General features: G+C 45.5%; 1 non-coding gene across 1 annotated transcript; it reads right to left on the bottom strand.

The window, feature by feature from the left end:
* Window positions 1-757: 757 nt before the first annotated feature.
* trnat-ugu (transfer RNA threonine (anticodon UGU)) lies at window positions 758-829 on the bottom strand. The gene has a single exon. It is a non-coding gene; the product is annotated as a tRNA-Thr (tRNA).
* Window positions 830-9,137: the final 8,308 nt, after the last annotated feature.

The raw sequence follows: 9,137 nt of genomic DNA, 5'->3' as shown, positions 1-9,137 counted from the left end.
TCTTTCCACAGATGCTGCCAGCCCTGCTGAGTGAATCCAGTATTTCTTGTAAGAAGGGTCACTGACCCGAAACGTTAACTCTGCTTCTCTTTCCACAGATGCTGCCAGCCCTGCTGAGTGAATCCAGCATTTCTTGTTTTTGTTTCAGATTTACAGCATCCGCAGTATTTTGCTTTTATATTCCTTTTGGTGATGTGTGCTCAGCCTTGTTAAATCAGCAAAGGCAGCAGGAAATGCAAATCCTGAAGAGTTTTGAAAGAGTAAAGAAGGAGAAAGTGTTGCCAGTGACAGAAGGGTCAGTAACCAGAGGAAACACATTTAAAGTAATTGACAAAAGAATTCGAGTTGTGATGAGGAGATTGTTTTTTCAGCAGTGTGTTGTTCTGGTCTGGAATGCAATCCTGAAAGGTCAGTGGAAGCAGATTCAATGTTAACTCTAAATGGAATTGGATATGTACCTGACATGGAAAATATAACAGGGCAATGGGGGAAAGGACCGGAGAGCGGGATGTGGGATTAATAGAATAGCTCTGTTAAATATCCAGCAAATGCACAGTAATAAGGTTCAGTGCTTGGACCTCAGATATTTTCACTCTATCAATGGCAGAGAAGGCTCGAGGGACCATGTGGCTACTCCTCATGTTCTTCCCAGTGTCCAGGATAAAGTGTAACATGACACTGATTTCCAGATGGCCGACACAAATGCAACAGACATCTTTTCTGGAAACATCACATTTAAAGTGAGAAACTAATCAGAAGGCACGTACGGGGATTGAAGCCGTAATCTTCAGTTTACAAGACTGACGCCTTACCACTTGGCCACCATGCCTTTTCTTAATGGACATCTGAGGCTCCAGAGGAGGATTTGTGATTCTTTTTCAATTTGGTTGAAACAGCATCGAGAAACATGCACAGAAATAAAGAGGGATTGTGGAATGGGAAACAGATCAGCCTCATTTACATCATCAGCATCATGAAATCTTCATTCAGACGTTCCATTCCCATCCTCAGCTTTTCTCACATCTGTACAATAATATAAGAGTGGACATTGTGTTGTTACTTGGCAGATTATATAAATAGACTATGTGCATCATCACAGGAAGTGATGTAATATAATCTGTACAGCACCTCATGGAGAGTTGTCGATGAAACCTTCAATGCAAGATGTGCAGAGTAAACTCAGGTTATTTTAACCGTCAGATTCTTATAAATTGTGTACTAAGCCTTGACAGATATCAGAATATTATATGGGGGCCACAGTAAACCAAAGCGAAGATGGAGAAATCTTTGCCTGCACCTTTGAAAAGGTCACTGGACTGAACCAAGCCGAGGAGTGGCCGAGATGGTTCCAGAGGTTTGCAAGGTATCGTACTGCATCGGGTCTCGTGCAGAAGCCAGACATGGAGCAGGTCAGTACGCTATTGTCTGCAATGGAGGGAGTGTGCAGGCAACATCCTCATGAAGAACAGAAGGCTACATGTGAAGAAGTTATTAAGGCACTCAAGACCTATTTTAATTGAGGAAAAAAATGTCATCGTGGAGCCAAAGTTAAAACGCTGCATTTGTTGACAACGCAACCACCAGGTGACGCTGTACTAGCACATGCGCAAATGCAGCCTCTTCCACTGAAACGTCACTGTCTGTGACATTCAGGCAGCTGCCAGGATTAAAGATGGAGCTACTCAATTTCTCACAGAAAACAACTTCGACCCAAAAATCCCCTCAAAGGTTGCCATCACCGCCTCCGTCCCACCCCAACAGTCCCCCGCTACCTCTTGCTCATTCGCCAGTCATATAGTACCAAGTCATCTTAATTCACCGAAAGTGAATTACTTTAGGAGCAGTGACTGTCGTTTCATAAGCAAATATGGCACATATCTACACAATGGACATGTTTTGGTTGATACTCGGAGAACGTTGCGCTATTTGAAGTCTCATTAGAAGGACAGCACCTCTGACAGTGCTGCACACCTTCTGTAATTCAGTGAGGTTTCATAGAGTCATAGAGTTATACAGCACAGAAACAGGCCCTTCGGCCATCATGTCCGTGCCGGCCATCAAGTACCTATCTATTCTAATTCCATTTTCCAGCACGTGGCCGTAGCCTTGTATTCTGTGGCGTTTTGAGTGCTCATCCAGATACTTCTTAAATGTTGTGAGGGTTCCTGCCTCCACCACTCCTTCAGGCAATGTGTTCCAGATTCCAACCACCCTCGAGGTGAAACATTTTTTCCTCAAGTCCCCTCTAAACAGTGCCATCCCATTCTCCGGACGATCATTCCCCGCTTCCCCCCATCCCACTCTCTGACTGCTCACTCCCCGCTTCCCCCACCACCACCCCCATCCTGCTTTATGGCCGCTCACACTCCAGGCCATGGGCTCTGCCGCTTCCCTCCTCTCGGCCACTCGCTCCAACATTGCCCCATCTCCCCTCGAGGCTCGCCTTGCTTTATCGGGTGATGCGGTGAAGAATGATCGCATGTTGGAGCGAGAGGCCGAGAGGAGGGAAGCAGCATGGCTTAGAGCTAATGTCTGGAGGGACGTGGGGGGGAAGCGGGGCGTGAGTGGACGGAGAGAGGGCAGTCCGGGGGTGGGGGTGGTAGCAAGCGGCCGGAGGGCGGGGGAGCGGGGTAGCGAGGAGCGGGCTGTGAGCGGCCTGGAGTGAGTGGCTGAGAGGAGGTAGAGAGTTTTCCCGCGCATGCGCCACTTCGTCCTGGAAGACGTAGGCAGGGCATGCGCAGCATCTCAGAGCGCAGGAGACTGTTTGTGCATGTGCGAGCTTGGAGCACTCTGATGACGTCGGCTGGCTGCTGCATTGTCAGGGATCACTTTGAATTTAATAAGCGTACAAAACAGAAAGGGGAGAGTATTCACTCATTTATCAATGACTTGTACAAACTCACGGAGGATTGTGAATACCGCAACTTAAGAGAAGAGCTGAATGGAGACAGGATTGTGTTCGGGGTATTAGACAACACCCTTTCAGATCATCTACAGTCCAGGGCTGATCTCACATTAACGAAAGAGTATCAATTGAGCAGACAAACAGAGGTTAGAAAGTTTAACCAATCCGTTGTTCGAGGGGACAGGGAGAGTCTGATCTCGAGAGTAGCAGACTCAATTGAATTTGTTAAGAAAACAAAAGGAAAAATTAGTGGTAAAAGACAAGAAAGACGGGAAGAGCATCTAGTGGTAGCTGCAACCAATTGCAGTAGGTGTGGCCGAGAGAGACACAAGTGGGAAAACTGCCTCGCCAAAGAAGCTGAGTGTTTTTCCTGCAGAAAGATGGGACACTTTCAGTCAGTGTGTGGCAGTAAAATACCAGCACTGAATATAATTAAAGGGAAATCCCCAGAGAGCAAAAACATTAATGAAGTACAGGATATCCAAAGTGTGGAAATACATTTTTTAGGTGAAATCCAGGAAATAAAGTGAGAGTTGCTGGACGACAGAAATTCTGAAATATTTTAAGACAGAGGTAGATAGATTCTTGATAAACAAGGGGGTGAAAGGTTATTGGGGGCAGGTGGGAATGTGGAGTTGAGGTTAAAATCAGGTCAGTCATGATCTTATTGAATGGTGGAGCAGGCTCGAGGGGCCGAGTGGTCTACTCCTGCTCCTAATTGGTATGTTTGTATGTAAGAAAACATGTTCTAGATACAATGCGAACTATCATTTGTTTGGAAATGGATTTGAACCCTTTTATCAAAAGGTTATAGAGCTTTAATTTTTCTACAATTAACAGGCAAATCCTTGTGGAGTTGAGATTGAGAGAAACAATGGGCTGGATTCTATAGAGCCCTCGACGTCGAGATCTGTGGTGGGGGTGGGGTGGGGGCCGCCTGAAGATGGCCCCGGATGAGACCCGCCACGGACCTCAACGCCGGCAGGGCCTGGCTCGATATTGCCGGCGACGGCGAGGCCTTGTGGGGGACCTCCACCGCTCGGCAACGGGACCACAAACCTGCATTAATTATTATCCCATCACTTCCTGATGTTCCGCTGCGATCTTCAGCCCAGTGGCCGGCACTGCCGTGCCTTCGGAGCCCCACCCGGGCAAATGAGGTGCAACACTGGTGGGGAGGGGGGAGAAGGTAAGTTTCTCAGTGTGGGGGTGGGGGGACGGAGTCAAATTAATGTCATGGGTGTAGGGGATGGTGGGAAGGGTTATAGTTTACAGTTTGTGCAGCTTTGGGCGGAAGGTCAGATGGTAAAGATAGGTTTTGGGAGGGAAGGGCAAATAATTAATTTAACTGTTATTGGGGGGATGGGACAGAGGCAAAAGCAATGTATTTATTTCATTTCATTTAATCTTCCTTTAAATATTTTCCAGTAGGACTAACAGCCCTTTAAAAATGGCTGACACTCCAGTTCAGTACTAAGGCAGTGCTGCACTATTAGAAATGCTGTTTTTCAGGTGAGACAGAAAATTGAGGATCCCTCTGCCCTCTCAGGTGGATGTTAAAGGTACCATGGCACTATTTCAGAGAATAGAAGGGGAATTATTTCTGGGATGCTGGTCATTGTTTAACCCTGAATCAACATCACTTCAAAACAGATTATCTCGTTTTTATCACGTTGTTGTTTCTGGGAGATTGCTGTGCGCACATTGGCCACCATGTTTCCTACATGACTACAGTGACTACACTTGGAAAGTCCTTCATTGGCTGTAAAAGGCTTTGCAATGTCCTGTGGTCGTGAAATGCAAGTCTTGCTTTTTCCATTGTCATCAGTGTCATTGTGATCAAAAGATAGGATTCGTGAACACAAAGTTTAAATCAATTTAGATTAAAATAATGTAAAAGCATCTATATTCTTGCACTGTACTTAATAATCTCCATCTTCCTATCCTTACAGAGTGCAATGTCATCGACCCTGAAATTGATTCCAGAATCTCATAGAATCTTAGAATCATAGAAAGTTTAAGGCACAGAAAGAGGCCACTTGGCCCTCAGACAATTTCAGCCCAGTTCTGATGAAAGGTCACAGACCACAAACGTTAACTCTGTTTCTCTCTCCACAGATGCTGCCAGACCTGCTGAGTATTTCCAGCATTTTCTGTTTTTATTTCAGATTTCCAGCATCTGCAGTATTTTGCTTCTGTTTTAATTTGAAAGTTAAAACTGAACCACCTGTTTACAATTCACACTGGGGTCTCCCATGAAATGATTCTGTATTATATTGATATAATGAATACAGATTCTGACACAGAGCTTCCTGTGGGGAATTGGGGATATGAAAACCAGCAGACTCTGCAGGGATTTCCACTGGGAGCACAAATTCACAAAATCTACCTTTTATATATCGATTCATTTTGATTGTCCTTGTGGAAAATTATTTTGCAACAATTTAAACATCAACCCACAGCTCCATGACTGGGTCAATTATGAGGTCATCCTCTGACAGGTCATGTGACAGCTGGAGCCACAAGACATCAGAACCAGATTTGTGACTGGATTAAAACCCGGAATCCTGTCCCAATAGATTTTCAAATAAAGCTGTTGCTGTTTGAAAACACAGCAGTTAAACGTTCTGCCTGACCATGAGGGGAGCTAGGGAGAAATTTACAAAACTCAATCCTTCAACAAAATAGTTCAAAAATCATTCATATCGAAATCATGTGAGGATTCATATGCAGTAGAGAAACAAGCAAATACAGAAAGTACAGAGGAGAGCTGAAAAAGGAAATGAGATCAGCAAGAGAATGTATGAGAAAAGATTAGCAGGTCACATAACTGGGAACACTGAAGTCTTTTACCAACATATGGACAGTCAGTGAAAGGGGGGATCAATTAGGAGATCCTGTGGAGACAGAGGGTGTGGCTGAGGCACTAATTAAGTATCACAAAATAAGCGGATGCTGCAAATGTCACAGTAAAGGAGGAGGAAGTGAAGAAATTGGACAGGATGAAAATAGATAAAGAGGAGACAATTACAAGGTTGGCAGCTCTCACAGTAGAAAAGTCACCCAGTTAGAATGGGTTGCATCCTGGGTTGCTGAGGGAAGTAAGGGTGGAAATATCAGAGACTCGAACCACAATCTTTCAATCCTCCTTAAATATGGGAATGTTGCCAGAGGACTGGAGGATGCAGGTAAGCTTGGGTCGTTCGGTCTTAGTTTAATTTGACCATTTTTATAATGTATCCATTGTAATAACGAACATGGTCAAGAAAGCTATTTTATAATTAACACATGACCAAAGGAGCCATTTTGTGTTCAGTCCGAACGTGCCGTGCAGAGGACAATATTTGTGCTTAAACATTCGCACAACACGGGAAGAAACGGTTACCGATTATAAGCTCTCACTCAATTGGTGCAGAGTATGAGCGCCAGGGGTTACTTCTGACAGTTGAAGAGATCATCGCATCTCATTGGATAGCAACCACCCACTCCAAGCTGGGCAGCCCCCAATCAGTTAGGTGCTGCCCTGCCACGACCTGCTTGCTTCAATGGGTGCTTGGAGCTGAGAGAGTCATCTCTCAACAGGCGGATCGATAATCAATGCACCAAGAAAAACAAGCTCAACAAAGAAGACACCAGTCCTTCGCATCGCAAGCTGGAATGTGAGGACCATGTGTCCTGGCCTTACTGACACCCTTCTGCAGGTTGATGACACACACAAGACAGCTGTGATGGACAAAGAACTCACAAGGCTCAATGTGGACATTGCTGTGCTGCAAGAAACTAGACTCGTCCAAAGTGGATCCCTCAAAGAGAAGCACTACACCTTCTTCTGGCAGGGGAAAGCCCAAGAGGCAACTCGTGAGCATGGAGTGGTTTTAACAGTAAAAAACACGGTACTTGAGATGAGTGAACCACCCACAGTAGGCTCAGAGAGACTTCTTACTCTTCACTTGTCAACAAGCGTGGGCCCAGTTAATCTCATGTGCATCTATGTCCCGACACGCACCTCCACCCCAGATGTCAAGGATCAATTCTATGTGACACTTGATACTGCCATCAGTAGAATTCCCAGCACTGAGGGACTGTACCTTCTAGGAGACTTCAACACAAGCTTGGGTACTGACTACACAGCTTTGCCAATGTGCATAGAGCACCAGGGGATTGGCAAGATGAATGAAAATGGACAGAGTTTGCTGGAGCTATGCTGTCACCATGGATTCTGTGTGATGAACAGCTACTTCCAGGTCAAGCTGTGCCACAAGGTTTCCTGGAGACATCTGAGATCACGCCACTGGCACCAGCTAGACCTTATCATCACCAGTGCAAACACCCTCAGCATTGTCCTCATCACTCATAGCTATCACAGCGCTGACTGTGACACTGAGCACTCCCTGGTGTGTAGCAAGGTCAGGCTTCAGCCAAGGAAGCTTCATCCATCCAAGAAGAACGTCGTCCTCAGATCAACTCTTGACGAACCACTGATCCAGAACGGACCCAGGAGTTCCTCAACATCCTCGATCAGGCTCTTTCAGACAACAATGCTCAAGGTCTCAGTGCGGTGTCAAAGTGGAATCATCTGTTAACAAGCAGATGGAAAGGTGAGTGGAGCATTACCTTAAACTCTACATAACGGAGAATATTGTCATTGAAGTGGCTCTCAGTGCCATTCCAGACTTCCCTGTCATGGAGGAGCTGGACAGTGACCCCACCATAGTGGAGCTCAACAAAGCCATTGACCATCTTGCCAGTGGTAAAGCCCCGGGAAATGATGGTATTCCACCTGGAATCATCAAGAGTGGAAAAGCGGTTCTACTGCAGCATCTTCATGAACTTCTGTGTCTCTGTTGGAAGGAAAGATCTGCACCTCAAAACATGCGTGACGCAAACATTGTCACCTTGTGCAGCAATAAGGGGGAATCGCAGTGACTGCAGCAATTAGCGAGGCATCTCCTTGCTAAGTATTGTGGGGAAAGTCTTTGCTCGCATTGCTCTGACCAGATTGCAGACCCTGGCATCACACATCTATCCTGAGTCTCAGTGCAGCTTCAGAGCTGGTAGATCGACAGTCGACATGATTGTCTCACTTCGGCAGTTACAGGAGAAGTACTGTGAACAGTACAGACCACTCTACATGGTCTTTACATATGAACATACGAATTAGGAGCAGGAGTGGGCCACTCGTCCCTTCGAGCCTGCTTCACCATTCAATAAGCTCATGGCTGAACTGATTACTCTACATTTCCATCTACCTCCGATAACCTTTCAGCCCTTGCAGATAAAGAATCTATCCATCTCTCCCTTAAAAATATTCAAAGACTCTGCTTCCACCGCCTTTTGAGGAAGAAAATTCCAAAGACTCACGACCCTCTGAGGGGGAAAATTGCTCCTCATCTCTGTCTTAAATGGGTGACCCCTGATTTTTAAACAGTGACCCCAAGCTCTAGAGTCTCCCACAAGGGGAAACATCCTTTCCACATCCACCCTGTCAAAACCCCTCAGGATCTTGTATGTTTCAATCATGTCGCCTCTTTCTCTTCTAAACTCTAGTGGATACGAACCTAGCCTGTCCAATCTTTCCTCGTAAGACAGCCCACCCATTCCATGTATTAGTCTAGTAAACCTTCTCTGTACTACCTCCAATGCATTTACATCCTTCCATAAATAAGGAGACCAGTACTGTATTCAGTGTTGCAGAAGAGGTCTCACCAATGCCCTGTATAGCTGAAGCATAACCTCCCTACTATTGTATTCAATTCCCCTGGCGATAAATGATAACATTCTATTAGCTTTCCTAATTACGTGCTGTACCTGCAGACTAACCTTTTGCGATTCGTGCACTAGGACACCCAGATCCCCTGCATCTCAGATCTCTGCAATCTCTCACCATTTAGATAATATGCTTTTTTATTCTTCCTGCCAAAGTGGACAATTTCCCACTTTCCCACATTATACTCCATTTGCCAGGTCTTTGCCCAGTCACTTAACCTATCTATATCCCTTTGTAGCCCCCTTATGTCCTCTTCACAACCTACTTTCCTACCTATCTTTGTGATCAGCAAATTTAGCAACCATACTTTTGGTCCCTTCATCAAAGTCATTTCGAGAATTGTAGAATGTTGAGGCCCCAGCACAGATCCCTGTGGACCACTCGTTACTTCTTGCCAACCAGAAAATGACCCATTTATGCTGACTCTCTGTTTCCTGTCAGCTAGCCAATCCTCTATCCATGCCA

This window comes from Heterodontus francisci, unplaced genomic scaffold, assembly GCF_036365525.1.
Source record: "Heterodontus francisci isolate sHetFra1 unplaced genomic scaffold, sHetFra1.hap1 HAP1_SCAFFOLD_43, whole genome shotgun sequence".
NCBI lineage: Eukaryota > Metazoa > Chordata > Chondrichthyes > Heterodontiformes > Heterodontidae > Heterodontus > Heterodontus francisci.
The sequence above is the reverse complement of the archived record's forward strand: the minus strand, read 5'-3'. Positions and strand labels throughout refer to the sequence as shown.